Source organism: Pongo pygmaeus, chromosome 6 (genome assembly GCF_028885625.2).
Source record: "Pongo pygmaeus isolate AG05252 chromosome 6, NHGRI_mPonPyg2-v2.0_pri, whole genome shotgun sequence".
Lineage (NCBI taxonomy): Eukaryota > Metazoa > Chordata > Mammalia > Primates > Hominidae > Pongo > Pongo pygmaeus.
In genome coordinates this window covers 20,091,367-20,112,377 of record NC_072379.2, presented here as the reverse complement: position 1 = coordinate 20,112,377, position 21,011 = coordinate 20,091,367, and positions in this window count along the sequence as shown.

Below are 21,011 nucleotides of genomic sequence, written 5' to 3'. Positions count from 1 at the left end.
TTTATCAATGGGATAGAATTGAGAGTTCAGAAATAAACCGGCTGGGTGCGGTGGCTCATGCCTGCAATCCCAGCAATTTGGGAGGCCGACGTGGGTGGATCATTTGAGGTCAGGAGTTCAAGACCAGCCTGGCCAACATGGTGAAATCCCGTCTCTACTACAAATACAAAACAATGAGCTGGATGTGGTGGCGTGTGCCTGTAATCCCAGGTACTCAGGAGGCTGAGGTACGAAAATTGCTTGAACCCAGGAGGTGGAGGTTGCAGTGAGCCGAGATCGCAACACTGCTCTCCAGCCTGGGTGACAGAGTGAGACCTTGCTTCAAAAATAAAATAATAAAATAAAACAAAATAAACCCATACATCCAAGGCCAACTGATTTTTGACAAGGGTGCCAAGACCATGAAATAGGGAAAGGACAGTCTTTTTAATAAACGGTGCTGGGACAACTGGATATTCACATGAAAAAGAATGAAGTTGTATACCTACCCCATACTACGTTAAACAAACAAACAAACAAGAAAACTCCAAATGGATTTAAGACCTAAGCTAAGAACTAAAACCCATTAAACCCTTAGAAGAAAATATAGGGGTAAATATTCATGACCAGGGTTTCATGAACCAGTGGGTTCTTAGATATGACACCAAAAACACATGTAACAGAAGAAAAATAGAAACATTCAACTTTATCAAAGTTAAAAACTTTTGGGCATTGAAGGTCATTCTGAAGGAAGTGAAAAGGCAACGCACAAAATGGGAAAAGAATTGCAAATCATATACCTGATAAGAGTCTAGTATACAGAATATATTTAAAAAACTCTTACAACTCAACAACAAAAAGACAACTGAATTTAAAAATGGGCAAAGGATTTTAACAGGCATTTCCCCAAAGAAGATATAAAAATCATCAACAAGCACATGAACAGATGCTCAGTGCCATTAGTCACTAAGGAAATGCAAATGAAAACCCCAATGAGATATGACTTCATAGCCGCTATGATGGCTCTTAAAAAAAAATTTAAGTGTTGGCAAGAATGTAGAGAAATTGGAACCCATTGTACATTGCGGGTGGGAGTGGAAAATGGTTCAACCACTGTGGAAAACAGTTCGGTTGTGCCTCACAAAGTTGAACACAGGCCAGGCAGGGTGGTTCATGCCTTTAATCCCAGCACTTTGGGAGGCTGAGGGTGGCAGATCACTTGAGCTCAGGAGTTCGAGACTAGCCTGGGGAAACATAGCGAAACTCCATCTCTTCAAAAAATACAAAAATTAACCAGGAGTGTTGGCATGTGCCTGTAGTCCCACCTACTCAGTAGGCTGATATGGGAGGATTGCTTGAGCCCAGGAGGTGGAGGTTGCAGTGAGCCGAGATCACACCTCTGCACTCCAGCCTGTGTGACAGTGAGACCCTGTCTCAAAAAAAAAAAAAAGTTGAACACAGAATTACCATATGATCTAGCAATTCCCCTCTTAGGTATACACCCCAAAGAACTGAAAACAAGTACTCAAATAAATACATGTACAGAAACATTCATAGCAGTACTATTCACAATGGTTAAAAGGTAGACGTAACCCAAATGTCCAACAATGGAAGACTGGGTAAACAAATTGTGATGTTTACATGCAATGGACTATTATGGAATCATAAAAAGGAATGAAGTACTAATACATGCAACAACATGGATGGACCTTAAAAACATGCTAGGTGAAAGAAGGTGTGCACAAAACATACTATACAATTCCATTTACAAGAACTATCCAGAATATAGGTAAATCCATAGAGATATCCAGAATATAGGTAAATCCAGAGAGATATAATCAAATTGGCAGTTGTTGGAGCTAGGGGTAGAGGGGAACAGGAAGTAACTGCCTGATGGGTCAAGGGTTTCCTTTTGTGGCGATGCAATGTTTTGCAACCAGGTAGAGGTGGATGTACTAAATGCACTAAGTTATTCACTTTAAGATGGTCAATTTCATCATGTGAATTTTAGCTTCATAAAAATATATTTGTTAAAAAGATCCAAGCAAGACAATAGTTGTACAGCAGAGGACTCTACTTAGGGTGTATTGCTGGGGTGGGGGTTGGGTTAGGGGTATGGAAGGACAACTCTGATTGAAGTAGCAAGTCAAAGTTAACCAGAGCATTCCAGAGGGCTAGAGTGAGGGAGGTGGACCCCCACCAACCTGGGTGGGGCTCTGCCATGGACCTAGAGACCGCCACCAGCCAGCTGCCTTCACGGCTCCCTGGGAGTTAATCCGATCTTGGAGGTTTTATAAGGCTCTCTCCGGCTCCTCCTCCACCTGGCTGGCTGGCCCAGGAGTCCTGGCCGAGCTCCAGGGAGCTTGCAACACTCATTCCTCTTACAGCCCGAGCTGACAGCCTAGCTGGGGTCTGGCAGGCCTTCAGTGGGCTCCAAGGACGGGCCAGGGCTGCTCTGGCGTGGGACCCCCCTGCCGTATGGACACTGCAAACCGCCTTCTCAGCCCCACCAGCAGGAATGGGGACCTCTTTGGCAGCTCCAGGGAAAGGGCTTGGAACCGCTCAGGAACGCAGGTAAATGAGAGGGCCTGAGAGCTCTTGGGACTCATATTGGTCATAGGCTGTCTCAGACACATCTGAGGTGTGCGTGACCCAGCGCTGGTCTCCTTGTATCTTAGACCTGCAGCAGGGCCTGCCACTGTTCTCTGGGGGTAATGGAGGGTGTTAGTCCAGGAACAGGCTTCTAATTAACTTCTCTTTGATCCTCAGAGCTCAACACTGACATCACCTCCTCCAGGAAACCTTCCTATGCCCTAAGTGCCCTTCTTCTGCCCTCAAAACATCCTTCACTTCCTACATATCATTTTCTTCCTTTCTTCTTTCCTTCCTTCCTTCCCTCCCTCCCTCCCTCCCTCCCTTCCTTCCTTCCTTCCTTCCTTCCTTTTCTCTTTCTCTCTTTCTTTCTTTCCCGAGTCTCACTCTGTTGCCTAGGCTGGTGTGCAGTGGCGTGATCTTGGCTCACTGCAACCTCCACCTCCTGGATTCAAGCAATTCTCCTGCCTCAGCCTCCCGAGTAGCTGGGATTACAAGTGCCCACCACTACTCCGCCTACTTTTTGTATTTTTAATAGAGACGGGGTTTCGCCACATTGGCCAGGCTGGTCTCAAACTCCTGACCTTAAGTGATTAGCTGTCCTCAGCCTCCCAAAGTGCTGGGATTACAGGTGTGAGCCACTGTGCCTGGCGACCCTACATAGCATTTTCTACTCTATATTGTAAATAACTGATGATCTCTTGGTTCCCCTGACACACTAGACTGTGGCTAGGGGTCTTTCTCCAGGGGTCTACTTACCGCCACAGTTGTCTTGGGTGCCTGCCAGTGACCTGGGAAGGGAGAACCAGTTCCTTCTCTTTGCCAGGTAATTTTCTGTTCACACCTGTTTGTGTGTGTACACACACACACACACACCCCACACATCTCAAGAAAAGTCTGTTGGGTCTGTTCTCCTGTTGAGGTCCCTGTGATAGAATCTAAACTATACAGAGCTGGAATGGGCAATGGAGGTGGAGTGGGCACTGTGACCTCCACCTAAACAGCTCAAACCCTTGCATCCTTCCAAGCATGGGCTTCTCTGTGCAGAGCTTTAGGGTATCCACCAGCAAAGCATATATTCTCTTGGCTGGCCAGATCTCCCTCTTGGATCCTGTTTCTCATCTTTGTTCTACTCTGATTTGCTTTTCTCCTTTCCCAAGTCCAGGATTGTCTCGTGGTGGGGGTGTCCCACACCCTCTTCCGTATCGGTGTCCCCATTCATTTTACTGTCACACAGAGTCAGGGGAGACCTGGAGCCTGGAAGGCTGAGGAGAGAAGGGTGGGGATTCCGCACTCTGGGTGGCAGCTTGATTTTCCTTTCTGTTTCTCTTTGATCATTCCAAACTGTTTTAAACAACAAACCAGGCATTTTATACTGCAAGTGTTAATCTCCTACCCACAGACCTCAATGATCCATGTATATGATTCATGTCTTCCTGCTACCATAATGTTAGGACTTTATTATGGTGGAAGAGTGTCTTGTCTCTTTCTCAATTTTGACTGTGACATTATAAAACTCTCTCCTATTGGTCTGGCCTTGGAGAGCTCCATGATCAATTTCCACTGCTCATTTCTCCTGGCTGCAGCAGTCAGGGGTGGGTTTGAGTGGAAAAGATGTTAGCCCTGATACAAACACACACAGGCCACGTCTTAAAGCCCCAGTTTGGAGTTAAGGGTATCCAGGATATTGGCAGATGCAGGTCACTGCTAGAGCCTACTATAGGGGCAAGGAAGACAGAGCTCAGAAGCTCAAAAGCACACAACATAGCATGCATTTGGGAGCAGACAGAACACTGGAAATTTACCATCTGAAGTGATAAATATGTATGGGAGGTGCATGATGCTTTGAGATCACAGGGAGCTAACCCTGGGTATGAAGGAAGACTTCTCGGATGAGGTGATGTCTGCCCAGAGCCAAGAAGAGCAAGTAAAGTTATCCAGGAGTGTGTCCACCTGTGCCCTGACCTCTGAATTCTTTCCTCTTTCTCAAGTTCTGGAGAGAGCAGAGAGAGGCATCTGAGATATCGTCCCGTGCTGTGTCCAGGACATTTGGACTTGGTGGCCTGGACTCTGAAGTTTGAGCTGGACTGAGCATACCAGTGGGTGTTCCTCTGGGACCCCGAGGCTGGAACTGGGTGCAGTTGGAGACATCAAGAGGACATGGAGGTTCTTGGAATGCCATGAGGGTTGACATAGGTGGCACTACCTCTGATTTCTGTCTGGGAGAGTCTTAGGTTGGGTCGGGTCCCATTCTGGGACAAAAGGCACTGGTGGTTTCTGGTTTCAACACCTTTGCTATGGATGGCATCTGTCCCCAGGACTAAAACTGAAGGATCCAAGTGAGACCCATTAGCCAACTTATCAGTGCCCATTCCTCCTGTGGTTGGGAATATTGCTCTAACCTTACTAACTTCCCAAAGTTGGAGCTGCTCCAGTCACTGTTACTTGGGGCAGCTGTTAATTTTAGAGTCTGCAGTGGGCTTTGCTCTTCCAGGTTCAATGTATGGTCTCAGGTGGGCTTAGCAACTCTACGAAAGGGTTAACTGTGGTGCTTGGTGGGACCTTGACCACACGGAACAGGGAGAAGAGGAATGTGCGGGACTGGCATGAAGGGAGGAGCTAGCAGTGGGTTCCCTTGGGATGCAGGTGGCTAATATGGACATTTGGTCACCATTGGAATATGAATTTTTATTATCCAGAGGCATTGAAGAAAAGATTAACACTGGTTTTGAAGTCAGGTCAGTACTGATACTCAGAGATAGCGCAGTCTAGTTCCACATGAAGGGAGAAATCCTTTTCTCCTCTTTTTAAGAGGCAGGGTTTTGCTTTGTTACCCAGGCTGGAGTGCAGTGGCACCGTCATAGCTCACTGCAGCCTTGAACTCCTGTGCTTGAGCAATCCTCCTGCCTCAGCCTCCTGAGTAGCTGGGGCTACAGGTGCATGCCACCATACTCAGTTAATTAAAATGTCTCTCTCTTTCTCTTTCTCTCTCTCTCTCCCTCGCTCCCTCCCTTCTTTCTCCCTTTCTCTCTTTCTTTCTTTTCTTTCTTCTTTCTTTCTTTTCTTTCTTTTTCTTTCTTCTTTCTTTTCTTTCTTTCTTTTTCTCTCTTCTTTCTCTTCTTTCTTTCTTTTTTTCTTTCTTTCTCTTTCTTCCTTTCCTTCTTTCTTTCTCTTTCTTTCCCTCCCTTCCTTCCTTCCTTCCTTCTCTCACTTTGTTGTTCAGGCTGATCTTGAACTCTTGGCTTCAAGTGATCCTCCTGCTGCTATGAAACCCATTCCTTTAAGTAGCCAGGCTAGGCCAAGAAAGGTGGCTCATGCCTGTAATCTCCACACTTTGGGAGGCTGAGGTGGGAGGATTGCTTGAGACCAGGATTTTGACACCAGACTGGGCAACAGAGCAAGACCCCATCTATACAAAAAAATTAAAAAATTTGCCAGCGGTGGTGGTGCTTGCCTGTGGTCTCAGCCACATGGGAGGCTAAGGTGGGAGGGTTCCTTGAGCTCAGGAGTTTGAAGTTGCACTGGGCCGTGATTGCACCGCTGCACTCCAATCTGGGAGACAGAGTGAGACACTGACTCAAAAAAATAAAATAAAATAAAGTAGGCAGATCTCCACATTGCAAAACTCCAATGTTGGGGAGAGTACCACTGTATTCTGTGTGGATGGTGCTTCCTGAACTCCCAGAAAAATGCAGATATTCAAAATGCAAACCAGGCCATGTGCGGTGATTGATGCTTATAATCTCAACACTTTGGGAGGCCGAGGTGGGCAGATCACTTGAGGTCAGGAGTTTGAGACCAGCCTGGTGAAACCCCATCTGTACTAAAAGTACCTGGTGAAACCTCATCACTACTAAAAATACAAAAATTAGCTGGGCATGGTGGCAGGTGCCTGTAATCCCAGCTACTGGGGAGGATGAGGCAGGAGAATCACTTGAACCTGGGAGGCGGAGGTTGCAGTGAGCCAAGATCATGCCACTGCACCCCAGCCTGGGCAACAGAGCAAGACCCTGTCTCAATAAATAAATAAATAAAAATGCAAAGCATTCTGGCTCTGTGAGCCTCAGTTTCTACACCTGAAAAATGGAGATTATAGTAGCTAACCCCACAGCATGGAGGTGAGAATTAAATGCACCTCACCTAGTGCATGTACCAGGTGCTGAACAGTACGCATGATTGTTGCTATAGTAATGTTCATTGATGGAAGACATGGGACTTGAGCAGAACTACGTGGATGGTAGAATCTGAGCAGTTGAGAGAGGAGAAGACTTTCTGGTGGAGGCGGTGTGGTCTGGCTAGAGGGAAGGATGTGCCGGCAAGTTCGGGCAGGCAGTGGCACAATCACGGTTGAACCCAGGGGTGTAACCCATGTGTAAATCTCTCCTCTTCCATAGACACCGTTCTCTAGAATTCCGGGGAAAAGGGGAGCTCATCTCACATCTGCCCCTGAATCTCCTACCTGGCAGGTGAACCTGCATGGGGCAAGCTCTTCCCTGCTGTCCAGTCCTGCTGTGAGCTGCACTCCTTTTACTGCTGGTCATTGTCCCCCCAGCCCATTTGGACTGCCACCTCCTTGACAGTATTGTGGGATTTTCTCCTTACTGCTCGACCTCATCAGTCATTCCCAGCAGGTGCCGCACACCAGCCTTGACTAAAGATACAGCCTTGACAAGCTGGTTGCGGTGGGTCGTGCCTGTGATTCTAGCAGTTTGGGAGGCTGAGGTGGGAAGACTGTGGGAGCCCAGGAGTTTGAGACCAGCCTGGGCAACATGGCGAGATGCTGGCTCTACAATAAAATAGAAAAATAAGCTGGGCATGGTGGTGCACACCTGTAGTCCCAGCTACTCAGAAGACTGAAGCAGGAGGTATTGCTTGAGCAGCCTAGGAGTTTGAGGCTCCAGTGAGCTGCAATTGCACCCTTGCACTCCATCCTGGGTGACAGAGCAAGATTCTGTCTCAAATAAATAAATAAATAAAATTAAATAAAGGGACCACAGTGAAGGTGTGATGTAGTGAAACATATATTTGGTCTTTGACCCATTTCCTGGCATGCAACTCCTAAAGTCCTAAGAAACTCCAAAGTGATGTCTTTTTGTTCTTTCTTTCCTTTCTTTCTTTCTTTCTCTTTCTTTCTTTCTTTCTTTCTTTCTTTCTTTCTTTCTTTCTTTCTTTCTTTCTTTCTTTCTTTCTTTCTTTCTTTCTTTCTTTCTTTCTTTCTTTCTTTCTTTCTTTCTTTCTTTCTTTCTTTCTTTCTTTCTTTCTTTCTTTCTTTCTTTCTTTCTTTCTTTCTTTCTTTTTGAGACGAAGTCTTGCTTTGTCTTCCAGGATGGAGTGCAGTGGCACAATCTTGGCTCAGTGCAACCTCCACCTCCCGGGCTCAAGCAATTCTCCTGCCTCTGCCTCCCTAGTAGCTGGGATTACAGGTGTGTGCCACCACGCTGGGCTAATTTTTGTATTTTCAGTAGAGATGGGGCTTCACTATGTTGGCCAGGCTGGTCTCAAGCTCCTGACCTCAACTGATCCACCAGCCTCAGCCTCCCACAGTGCTGGGAATATAGGCATGAGCCACCGAGCCTGGCCTTGAAGCAATGTCTTTTTGTAAACGAATGAGTTGACTGATAGCCTCTAGGTAGCTTCCAAGATCGAGGACAGTTTAGAAGGTTGGGACTTTCAGCCCCACCCCTCAACCTCCAAAGAGGGGAGAGGGGCTGAAGAGCAAGTTGATCACCAGTGGCCAGTGGTTTAATCAATCATGCCTACACAATGGAACCTCCATAAAAACCCAAGAGGACAGGGTTAAGAGGGCTTCTGGATAGCTGAACATGGACAGGTTGCTGAAGGGTTGTGTGTCCAGGGAGGGAAGGGAAGCTCCATCCCCTTCCCTGCTACCTCACCCTACACATCTCTTTATCTGTATCCTTTGCAATATCCTTGATAATAAACCAGTAACTGTAAGAAAGTGTTTCCCTGCACTCTGTGAGCCACTCCAGCAAATTAATCTCACCTGAGGAGGGAACTGTGGAAGACTCAACTTGAAGCCAGTTGGTCAGAAGTTTCGAAGGCCTGGACTTGTGACGGGTGTCTATGAACGGGGCAGTCTTGGGAACTGAGACCTTAGCCTGTAGCATCTGATACTATCTCCAGGTACACAGTGTTGGAATTGAGTTAGAGGACAGTCAGCTAGTGTCAGCTGCAGGACTGATTTCTGGCTTATTGCTGGGGAAAAAACCCCACGCATTTGGTCACGGGAGTCTTCTAAGCTGATTGTTGTCGTGGTATGAGAACAGAGGAAAAACACAATTTGAGTTATTTTTCCACTCACAGGAGGGGATCACTTTAAAGCCATATGCTTGCCTGGGCTGGTGGCTCACACCTGTAATCCTAGCACTTTGGGAGGCCAAGGTGGGTGGATCACCTGAGGTCAGGAGTTCAAGACCAGCCTGGCCAACATGGCAAAACCCCATCTATACTAAAAATACAAAAATTATCCGGGCCTGGTGGTGCATGCCTGTAATGCCAGCTACTTGGGAGGCTGAGGCAGGAGAATCTCTTGAATCTGGGAGGTGGAGGTTGCAGTGAGCCAAGATCACGCCACTGCACTCCAGCCTGGGCAACAGAGCAAGACTCCATCTCAAAAAAAAAAAAAAAAAAACTCAAAACCCCATATGCTCCATCTGACAGTCACTGAAGTCCTAGGGAAAAATCACAAAGTGTTTAAACCCTTGCAGAGGTCCACTATGGACTTGCTCTCATTTTTAAACCCTTACAGAGGTCCACTATGGACTTGCTCTCGTTTTTTGTATATGTTGCTACCCTATTACTCAAGGTCAAGCTTCCTGTGGAGACTACCTTCTTCCAGAACTGTCTAAAAACCAATATCCACCCCTTTGGAAGGAAAATCTGTCTTCTACCCTCAGGGTTGGTCTTGTCCTGCAAACTCCTTGTCCCTCCCTTAGCAAAACCTTCCCAAAGTCTGAATTCCCCACCTGGACAGCACCAATGAAAGCTCCCATAGGACAGTCTGGGGTGGGCTGTGGCATTTAAAGTCCAGCAGAACAACCCAGGAAGGAGTTTTGCTCTCCAAGTCCAAGATCTTTGACATCTACCTGAGGAGCTGAATATGGGTTTTCTCAATCAGGCCATGGACTGGTACCGGTCCATGGCCTGTTAGGAACCAGGACACACAGCAGGAGGTGAGCAGTGGGTGAGTGAGCAAAGCTTCATCTGTATTTGCAGCTACTCTGCATCGCTCGCATTCCCACCTGAGCTCCACCTCCTGTCAGATCAGCAGCGGCATTAGATTCTAATGGCAGCGGGAACCCTATTGTGAACTGCGAATGTGAGGGATCTAGGTTGCATGCTCCTTATGAGAATCTAATGCCTGATGATCTGCCACTGTCTCCCATCACCCCCAGATGGGACCATCTAGTTGCAGGAAAACAAGCTCAGGGCTCCCATGATTCAACATTACAGTGAGTTGTATAATTATTTCATTATATATTACAATGTAATAATAATAGAAACAAAGTACACAATCAATGGAATGTGCTTGAATCATCCTGAAACCTCCCTCCACCCCATCCATGGAAAAATTGTCTTCCATTAAACCGGTCCCTGGTGCCAAAAAGGTTGGGGACTGCTGACGTAGCAGGTAACTACCTAAGCTTGTGGGAGCAGGTATACTTCAGTATGAATGTGTGTTCATAGACACACATGCATCTCAGGATCCATACTGTATCTCAGATACAGTGTTTTCTAATTCCACATTAATGAAGAAAGCTATTTCTTCAACTATTCAGAGCTGCCATGTTGCACAGCTTCAGGCATCACCACTATGAATGTTGCAGAAAAACTTTATTATTTTTTAATTTTTAATTTTTATTTATTTATTTTTTTGAGACAGAGTTTCGCTCTTGTTGCCCAGGCTAGAGTGCAATGGTGCCATCTCGGCTCACTGTAACCCCTGTCTCCTGGGTCCAAGTGATTCTCCTGCCTCAGCCTCCCGAGTAGCCAGGATTACAGGTGCCCACCACCATGCCTGGCTAATTTTTGTATTTTTAGTAGAGATGGGGGTTCACCATGTTGACCAGGCTGGTCTCGAACTCCTGACCTCAGGTGATTCACCCACTTCGGCCTCCCAAAGTTCTGGGATTACAGGCATGAGCCACCATGCCCAGCAATACTATTACTTTTTAAAGACAGGGTCTTGCTCTGTTGCCCAGGCTGGAGTGCAGTGGTATGATCATTGTTTACTCTCCTACAGAAAAACTTTGGTAAGAAATATGAACTAATATGCACAATAATAATGGTCTCTTTATTATTTTGCTAATAATATTAGCCCTGCTTTGCCCTGGTTTTTAGCTGTGTCCCTAAGTCCAATGTCATGAACTACCCAATAAAGAGATACCTACCTATTCATGGCTACACAAAGAGCCTCAGAGCTTTGATGTTGCTGTCTTTCTGTACCTTGGGTCCCATCACATTTTCAGTGTCCCACTCTCTCTGTCTCACGTTATAGTCCTTGTTAACTTACATGCAACTTACATACAATTATGCATGCTCATTGTAGGAAATTAGAAAACAGATGGGTGGAAGGGGACCATATGAGGATTTACTCTTTCTGCACAAGCTACCCTGGGCTAGTGGAGGCTGGAGGGACAATTTGCTGTAACTAATAGCTAGGTAGGGTCTTGGTAAGAGATGAGACCTGTCCCCAGTCAATTCAGATTCAGCAATCCCAGGTCCTTTCATTTATTTGTTTATTTATTTATTTATTTGAGGCGGAGTTTCACTCTTGTTGCCCAGGCTGGAGTGCAGTGGCGTGATCTCGGCTCACCGCAACCTCCGTCTCCTGGGTTAAAGCGATTCTCCTGCCTCAGCCTCCTGAGTAGCTCAGATTACAGGCATGCACCACCACGCCCAGTTAATTTTGTATTTTTAATAGAGACAGGGTTTCTCCATGTTGGTCAGACTTGTCTCAAACTCCCGACCTCAGGTGACCCACCCGCCTCAGCCTCCCAAAGTACTGGGATTACAGGCGTGAGCCACTGCGCCTGGCCCCTTTCATTTTTTTTTGTTCTTTAGTTCTCTCTAATATTGTAGTGACTTCCCTCACTACCCTTTGAGCTGAATTCTTGGAGATCTGTGAGTGGATGGAAGAAATTGTAGTTGGCTCTGAATGGTCTTTAGTTCCTAAAAATGTGCGACTTCTCAAGCCTGAAAAGGCAAATGAGGGGTCTGATCTCAGTCTCCAAGGAGATGCTGAGCACACAGCTAGCTCTCCAGGCAGGGTGCACCAGCCTAGGCTCTGCGGGAGAGGCTTGGAGTTCAGAGAGACACCAGAATGGCGGTGATGATCACGGTTGTGTAAAGGAATAGGCAGCGGGGAGTGAAATGAAGTTTTGCTGGGCTCTTATTGGCAATTGATTGAAATAAATGTTAACAATAGAAATCCCTGGATGGTGGCGTTTTAAAAGATTGCCCGTCTGTGTTTTCTAATTTTCTATGATGAGCATGCATACTCGTATGTAAGTTGCCTGTAAGTTAACAAGGACTATGACTGGGGGAAAAAAATAAATGGAGTTCCAACTCAGAATGGAGTACGACAAGTGGCTGGGTTGGTGTGAACTACGTAGGGGGCTGTGTAGATTGGGGATTGGGGCAGGAGTGAGCGCAGCCCCCATCCCTGGTCTCTGCTTAAGTCTCCCTGCAGGATCCCATCCCTTGGCCAGAAGGAGCCTGGTTGCAGGGACGGCTGGTGGCTGTTCACACCTTGACTTTGCTCAGCACTCAAATTTTTCCAAACCTTACAGCTTGATCATAGCTCTCTCTTCACAGTGGGCTTTTCTGTGTATGAAGCTTTGGTACCTGAGATGTCTAGGCTGTGGACATGGCCTCAATTCACCTCATAAAAGACTCAGCTTGTGTTTGTACCCACAGGCTTGTCTGACTGATTTGTTTTCTTAGAAGCCAATGACACTATTGTTGGGTTTGGCATCTCCTTGGGCTTTGAGATAAGGAGAGAAAGTGGGGCCTTTGAGCGTTGGTCAATGGCCTTGCCAAGTGACAGTGGCCTGATTTAGGGAAATGACGTTGCTGCTCACGACATGCATCTTCAGAGGACCCTGGCTCTGCTCAGAGAGGCTGAGATGGTGCAGCCAGCTGTGCTAGGGCCCAAGGTCAAGTGGCTAGAGCAAGGCCATCCATCAAGCTGTTTGTGAGCCACTCATCACCTCCAGGAAATTCACCTGGGGATACCTCTTTGCTTGCCTGCACTGCTGTGTCAGACGGTGAGCAGTGTCTAAACAGCATCTACACAGCCCACACCCCCTGTTTGGATTTAGACGGTGCTTCTGAGTCTCAAGGTTTTTATGCTCCGGGAATAGATCTCAAGAATGACAGTTTTAAAAAATGAAAAACAGGCCGGGCATGGTGGCTCATGCCTGTAATCCCAGCACATGGGGTGGCCGAGTTTGGCTGATCACTTGAGGCCAGGAGTTCGAGACCAGCCTGGCCAACATGGCGAAACCCTGTCTCTACTAAAAATACAAAAAATTAGCCGAGCATGGTGGTGGGCACCTGTAGTCCCAGCTAGTCGGGAGGCTGAGGCAGGAGAATTGCTTGAACCTGGGAGGCGGAGGTTGTAGTGAGCTGAGATGGCGCCATTGCACTCCAGCCTGGGTGACAGAGTGGAACACTATCTCAAAATAAATAAATAAATAAAGTTTTAAATTTATTATTTTTTTTTTTTTGAGATGGAGTTTTGCTCTGTCACCCAGGCTGGAGTGCAGTGGCACGATCTCGGCTCACTACAACCTCTGCCTCCCAGGTTCAAGCAATTCTCCTGCCCCAGCCTCCCGAGTAGCTGGGACTACAGGCATGCACCACCATGCCTGGCTAATTTTTTTGTATTTTTAGTAGAGACAGGGTTTCACCATGTTGGCCAGGCTGGTCTCGAACTGCTGGCCTCAAGTGATCGGCCAAACTCGGCCTCCCAAAGTGCTGGGATTACAGGCATGAGCCACCACGCCTGACCCATATGAATTTTTATTTTAGATCCAGGAATACAGGTGCAGGTTTGTTGCTAGAGTAGCAAACTGCTCCCGTCTTTAGTCCCCAGGGTCCATTATTCCCATCTTTGTGTTCACATGTACCCACTGTTTAGCTTCCACTTATAAGTGAGAACATGCGGTTTTTGGGTGTCTGTTTCTGCACTAATTTGCTTGGGATAATGGCCTCCAGCTGCATCCATGTGGCTGCAAAGGACATAATTTCATTCTTTTTTATGGCTGTGTAGTATTCCGTGGTGTATATATACCACATTTTCTTTATCCGATTCACCACTGACGGGCAACTGGGTTGATTCCATGTCTTTGCTATGGTGCATAGTGTTGCAATGAACATATAAGTGCAGGTGTCTTTTTAGTAGAACAATTTATTTTCCAGGGTAGACAGCCAGCAATGGGATTGGGTTTGGTGGTAGTTTTGTTTCAGCTCTTTGAGAAATCTCCATGCTGTTTTCCACAGGGGCTGAACTAATTTGCATTTCCACCAACAGTGTATGATTGTTCCCTTTTCCCCACAGTCTCCCCGATGTGTTACTTTTTGACTTTTGTACCCTTTAGTCTCGTTCATGCTTCGAATCTGTCATGCCCCCTCATGAGGCACTCTATGGCATAGGTGTGCCACCTCCAAGCCTAGGGAATGGGGTGGAGAGAAGGAAGGAGGAAGGGGGGGGGTGGAGAGAAGGAAGGAGGAAGGAGAGGGGAAGCTGGAGAGAGAGAAATGAATCAGGGATGGTTGGAACGTGCTGTTTCTGCTATTTGCAAATCCTTTGAAACCTTGAACTTCAGAGCCATGGAGCTGAACCCAGACTCAGGGTGATTCAAGAAGGAAAAGCTGTCTGTCCTGCCATGGGGGGAAGCAAAACCTCTATACGGGGCACCTCCCAAAGCCACATCCACTGAGTAAATGTGACCACAGAGCTGACCACAATAGGTCAGAGAATGGGACACAAGGGCTGAGCAACGGGAAATTAGACCTGGAGCTCAAGGGGAGACTTCACTTGAGATGTATACAATTTATCCCATGCATTCACAGAAATCTCATGGGGCGGTAAGGACTTCATTTTCTTTTTTTTTGAGACTGAGTCTCACTCTGTTGCCCAGGCTGCTGTACAGTCGTGTGATCTCGGCTCACTGCAACCTCCACCTCCAGGGTTCAAGAGATTCTTTTGCCTCAGCCTCCTGAGTAGCTGGGACTACAGGTGCCTGCCACCACACCTGGCTAATTTTTGTATTTTCGGTAGAGATGGGGTTTCATCAGGTTGGCCAGGCTGGTCTCGAACTCCTGACCTCAGGTGATCCACCCGCCTCAGCCTCCCACAGTGCTGGGATTGCAGGCGTGAGCCACCACGCCCTGCCAAGGACTTCATTTTCATCTCCATTTTACCACCTGTAGAATGAAGTGGATGTCTTTCCACCTTCATAAGTGACATCCTTTGGATGTTTTCCCCTCCGAATCTCATGCTGAATGTGATCCCCAGTGTTGGAGATGGGGTCTGCTGGGAAGTGTGTGGGTCATGGGGGCGGATCCCTCATGGATGGCTTGGTGCCGTCCCTGTGGTAATGAGTGAGATTTCACTCTATTAGTTCGTGTAAGATGTGGTTGTTTAAAGGGTCTGGTTTAAAGGGCCTCCCTCTCTTGCCGTGTGATGCTGGCTCCCCTTTTCCTTCCACCATGATTGGAAGCTTTCTGAGGCCTTCCCAGATGCAGTTGTTGGCACCATGCTTCTTATACAGCTTGCAGAACCGTGAACCAAATAAACCCCCTTTCTTTATAAATTACCCAGCCTCAAGTATGCCTTTATATTAACAGCAATGCAAAATGGACTCATACAATGAGAGAAGGCTATAGGTTGGAGACTGGACTTTGGTGCTATCGGAAGCTGGTGGCTTGGTATCTTGCACGCCTGTATTCCATACACATGGAAGCTGGGTCATGTTGGGTTGCCTTTTCTTTAAATTGGGAAATATAGATTTCCTTTGATGAAGCAATTCTTAAGCAACAGTGGAGGGCTAGTTGCATCTGAGGCATTTTATTTCCACATTTAGGTTGGTCTAGCCTCCTTTTTTTTTTTTTGACAGGGTTTCACCCTGTTGCCCAGGCTGGAGTGCAGTGGCACCATCATAGCTCACTGCAGCCTCGACTTTCTGAGCTCAAGGGATCCTCCTCCCTCTGCCTCCTGAGTAGCTAGGACTATAAGGCCTGCACCACCGGGCCCAGCTTAGCTTGCTTCTGCAGGCAGAGATGCAGTGAAACAACTCTAGAAAATTTTGGCAATGTCAGGAAAATGAGAAAAATTAATAAATCATAACTTGCGTATTACTCTAACAAATAAGACAACTATTTACTTATTGGACAGACTGTCCCTTGATTACAGGCCATTAGTGGCTACAGGTTGTTGACATTTTATTAGAATTTCACAGGTGTGAGGTTGAAAAATCGTGCATTTTACATCAGGGAGCTAAGCTCATTTTGCATGTTAATATAGAAATATATGACCAGGCACGGTGGCTCACGCCTGTAATCCCAGCACTTTGGGAGGCTGAGGCAGGCGGATCACCTGAGGCCGGGAGTTTCAGACCAGCCTGGCCAACATGGTGAGACCCCACCTCTACTAAAAATACAAAATTTAGCCAGGAGTGGTGGCACATGCCTGTAATTCCAGCTACTCAGGAGGCTGAGGCAGGAGAATCTCTTGAACCCAGGAAACGGGGGTTGCAGTGAGCACTGCACTCCAGCCTGGGCGATAGAGTAAGACTCTGTCTCAAAACAAAAACAAACAAACAAACAAAAAACCCCAAAAAACCAAAACAAATAAATATATATATATTTATATATGAATATATAATATATTAAATATTATATTACATATTAAACACAATATATTATGTATTATATAATATAGTAAATAAAATATATTATATATTATATAATATAGTAAATAAAATATATTATATATTATATAATATAGTAAATAAAATATATTATATATTATGTAATATAGTAAATAAAATATATTATATATTATATAATATAGTAAATAAAATATATTATATATTATATAATATAGTAAATAAAATATATTATATATTATATAATATAGTAAATAAAATATATTATATAATATATAATATAGTAAATAAAATATATTATATAATATATAATATAGTAAATAAAATATATTATATATTATATAATATAGTAAATAAAATATATTATATAATATATAATATAGTAAATAAAATATATTATATATTATATAATATAGTAAATAAAATATATTATATATTATATAATATAGTAAATAAAATATATTATATATTATATAATATAGTAAATAAAATATATTATATATTATATAATATAGTAAATAAAATATATTATATATTATATAATATAGTAAATAAAATATATTATATATTATATAATATAGTAAATAAAATATATTATATATTACATAATATAGTAAATAAAATATATTATATATTAAATATATAAATATATTAAATATATATATATTTATAAAACCAATTTTCATTTTAACCAGAATTTGTTGTGAGGCCACTCTACCAGTCACTAAGAATAGGAAGGTGGCTGGGTGCAGTGGCTCATGCCTGTAACCCCAGGATTTTGGAAAGCCAAGGTGGGGAAGATTGCTTGAGCCCAGGAATTTAAGACCAGCCCGGGCAACATGACAAAACCCTATCTCTACAAAAAATACAAAAATTATCGAGACATGATGGTGCATGCCTGTAGTCTCAGCTACTCAGGAGGCTGAGGTGGGAGGATCACTTGAGCCTGAGAGGTTGAGGCTGCAGTGAGCTATGATTGCACCTCTGCACTGCAGCCTGGGTGACAGAGTGAGACCCTGTCTCAAAAAAGAAAAAAAGAATAAGAAGGTAAGGGCCACTTGCCACTTATGGAGGGACACCATCTTTAAAGAGTGGGGGACAGTCCTGTGGAGGGATGAATGGCTATGCAGTGTGGTGACTGTTTCAGGGGAATAGGTACCCCTCTCTCTCTGGGAGAAGGAGGAGGAAGAGGGAAAGGTGATCCTTGGGATAAGATTTCCCAGAGAATGTGACATCTGAGTAGGGCCTTGATGGATATGTAGGAGTTCACTAGGGCAGCAAGGAAGGGCATTCCAGGCTGGAGGAACAGCACTCACTAAGGCCCCAAGGTATGTACAGCTGACCTCTTCTGGGAGTTGCAAGTGGTTTCATGTGGCTGGAGACCATGTACTTTCAGCGGGAGCTGGAAGGAGATGAAGGTGGTGAATGGTCGTTTGGTGCCAGCAGCTTATGAAAGGGCATTTAAGGCAGATTGTGGAGTTTGATTTTTATTCCAAACACTATGAGAAACAAATGTTTTGCATGTTAAAAAGATTAAGCTGCGGATCACCTGAGGTCAGGAGTTCGAGACCAGATTGGCCAATATGGTGAAACTACATCTCTACTAAAAATACAGAAAATCAGCTGGGTGTGGTGGCACATGCCTGTAATCCCAGCTACTCAGGAGGCTGAGACAGGAGAATCGCTTGAACTAGGGAGGTGGAGGTTGCAGTGAGCTGAGATTGCGTCACTGCACTCCAGTCTGGGCAACAAGAAGGAAACTCTTTCTCAAAAAAAAAAAAAAAAAAGAAAAAGAAAAAGAAAAAGAAAAAAAAGACTGAACCAATTATGCATCAATTGTATACCCTTGTTCAAGTTTCCCTTATTACCTACTTGGGCTCTATAACAGATCCCTTAGATTTGCCATATGTTTGAGGGATCTTTTATATTTTTATTTATTTTTATTTTTTTAGACAGGGTCTCACTCCAGTCTCCTAGGCTGGAGTACAGTGGAACAATCATGACTCACTGCAATCTCAACTTCCTGGCCTCAGGTGCTCCTCCTGCCTCAGCCTCCCAAGTAGCTGGGACTACAGGTGCACGCCACCACTCCTGGCTAATTTTTTGTAGAGATGGGGTTTTACCATGTTGCCCAGGCTTGTCTTGAGTTCTTGGGCTCAAGCAGTCTGCCAGCCTCGGCCTTCCAAAGTGCTGGGACTACAGGCATGAGCCACAAGGCCTGGCTGAGGGATCTTTTATATATTTATTATTATTTTGGAGACAGGGTCTCATTCTGTCTCATGGGCTGGAGTGCAGTGGTGCAGTCATAGTTCACTGCAGTCTTGAACTTCTGGGCTCTAGCAAGCCTCTTGCCTCAGCCTTCTGAGTAGCTGGGATGACAGGCATGCACCACCATGCCTGGCTTATTTATTTATTTATTTATTTATCTATTTATTTATTTTTGTAGAGACAGGGTCTTACTATGTTGTCCAGGCTGGTCTAGAACTCCTGGCCTCGAAAGATCCTCCTACCTCGACTCCCCAAAGTGCTGGGATTATAGGTGCGACCCACCGAGCCCAGCCATGAAGGATCTCTCTTACAATGGTACATCTCTCTTTTTTTTTCTGAGACTGAGTGTCGCTTTGTCGCCAGGCTGGAGTGCAGTGGCACGATCTCGGCTCACTGCAACCTCTGCCTCCCAGGTTCAAGCGATTCTCTTGCCTCATCCTCCTGAGTAGCTGGGACTCCATGCGCGAGCCACCACGCCCAGCTAATTTTTGTATTTTTAGTAGAGATGGGGTTTCGCCTTGCTGGCCAGGATGGTCTCGATCTCTTGACCTCGTGATCTGCCCGCCTCGGCCTCCCAAGTGCTGGGATTACAGGCGTGACCTCACCATGCTAAGACACAGCTTCACCCTATAGTGGCTTCCCCTCTGCCTCACTGTCAAGTTCACAGCCTCATGAATATCTCTTGCTTATTTCCCCTGCCTGAACTTGACTGGTCTCTCCCCTTGATTGATGTTAGCTTTTCCCCCTTGCTTGGAGCCTGGGAACCTTGGAGCTCATTCTGTTGGTCAGGAGCAATCTCTCCTCCATCAACTCATCAACACCTATGATCTTCCAGGTTCCAATGTCACCAACACCCATCTCAGGAGCCTCCTCCATGTCCCCGGAGTAACTCAATCCTCACGATGAGAACCAGGGGCTGTACTGTACATTTCTTGCTTTAGACACTTGTCCTCCTTTGCAATTGTTTGAAGTTTGTCTTTCCTGTGAGTTCCTGAGCTCCAAGAGGGCTTTATCTCCCTCGTTTGTCACTGAGTCATAGGATGTGGGGTATGATTTGTGAATGAATGGAGATAGGGGATTCATTGAGAAAAAAAAATTTGTGTATAAATATATATAATATATGTGTATTATATATACACACCTATGTACACACATACACACACACACACACATACACACACACACACACACATATATGTATTTTGTTTTTAGAAACAGGGTCTTCCTCTGTTGCCAGGCTGGAGCACAGTGGTGTGATCATAGCTCACTGCAGCTTCAAACTCCTGGGCTCAAGTGATCTTCCTGCCTTGGCCTCCAGAGTAGCTGAGACTACAGGTGCACTCCACCATGCCCAGCCAGAAATTTCTTGTAAGAGAGCAGAGGCTGGGCGCGGTGGCTCACACCTATAATCCCAGCACTTTGGGAGGCCAAGGTGGGCAGATAACCTGAGGTCGAGAGTTTGAGATCAGTCTGACCAACATAGAGAAACCCTGTCTCTACCAAAAATACAAAATTAGCTGGGCACGGTGGGGCATGCCTGTAATCCCAGCTACTCAGGAGGCTAAGGCAGGAGAATCGCTTGAACCCGGGAGGTGGGGTTTGCAGTGAGCGGATATGGTGCCATTGCACTCCAGCCTGGGCAATAAGAGCGAAACTCCATCTCAAAAAAAAAAAAAGAGACCAGAGAAGAGATCAATAGGGCTTAACTAAAGCCAGCAGCAGTGGGAGCAGAGAGGAGGAGACAGCTGAGGACCGGATTTCTAAGATAGCACAAATAAATCACATTTGATGTGGTGCGCTGGAAGAGTGGAGAGAGGTAGGACGATGATCTGAAGTGTTGCAAAGACATTTTTCTTCCTCTCCCCACATTTTTGCTCCTTCCTGTAATGAAGGAATATTTCTGTTTTGTTCTCTGGGCTTTTGCCTTTCTGCCAATCGCTTTCTATAAGGAAGAGAACTTGTGAATCCCTGACCTGAGCTGGGACCTGGATTAGTGGCAGGGTCTGGTGTCTGTGGTCAGAAAGTTCATTGCCTTTCACAGCCAGTCACTTTATTGATCTTCCTGTCTTTTGGCAGACAGCCCAGTGGGACTGTCCGGGACAGGGCGTTCATTACCTGAAGCTGGCCTCTTTCAGCTGCCCTCTCTGAGTCTGGTGGGTGTCTGATCAAGCCTGCTCTCCAGGTCTCATCACCCCTGATGATCTCCCTCTTCCCAGTGGAGACACCACAGTCATCTCTTAGACCTCCCAGCCTAGG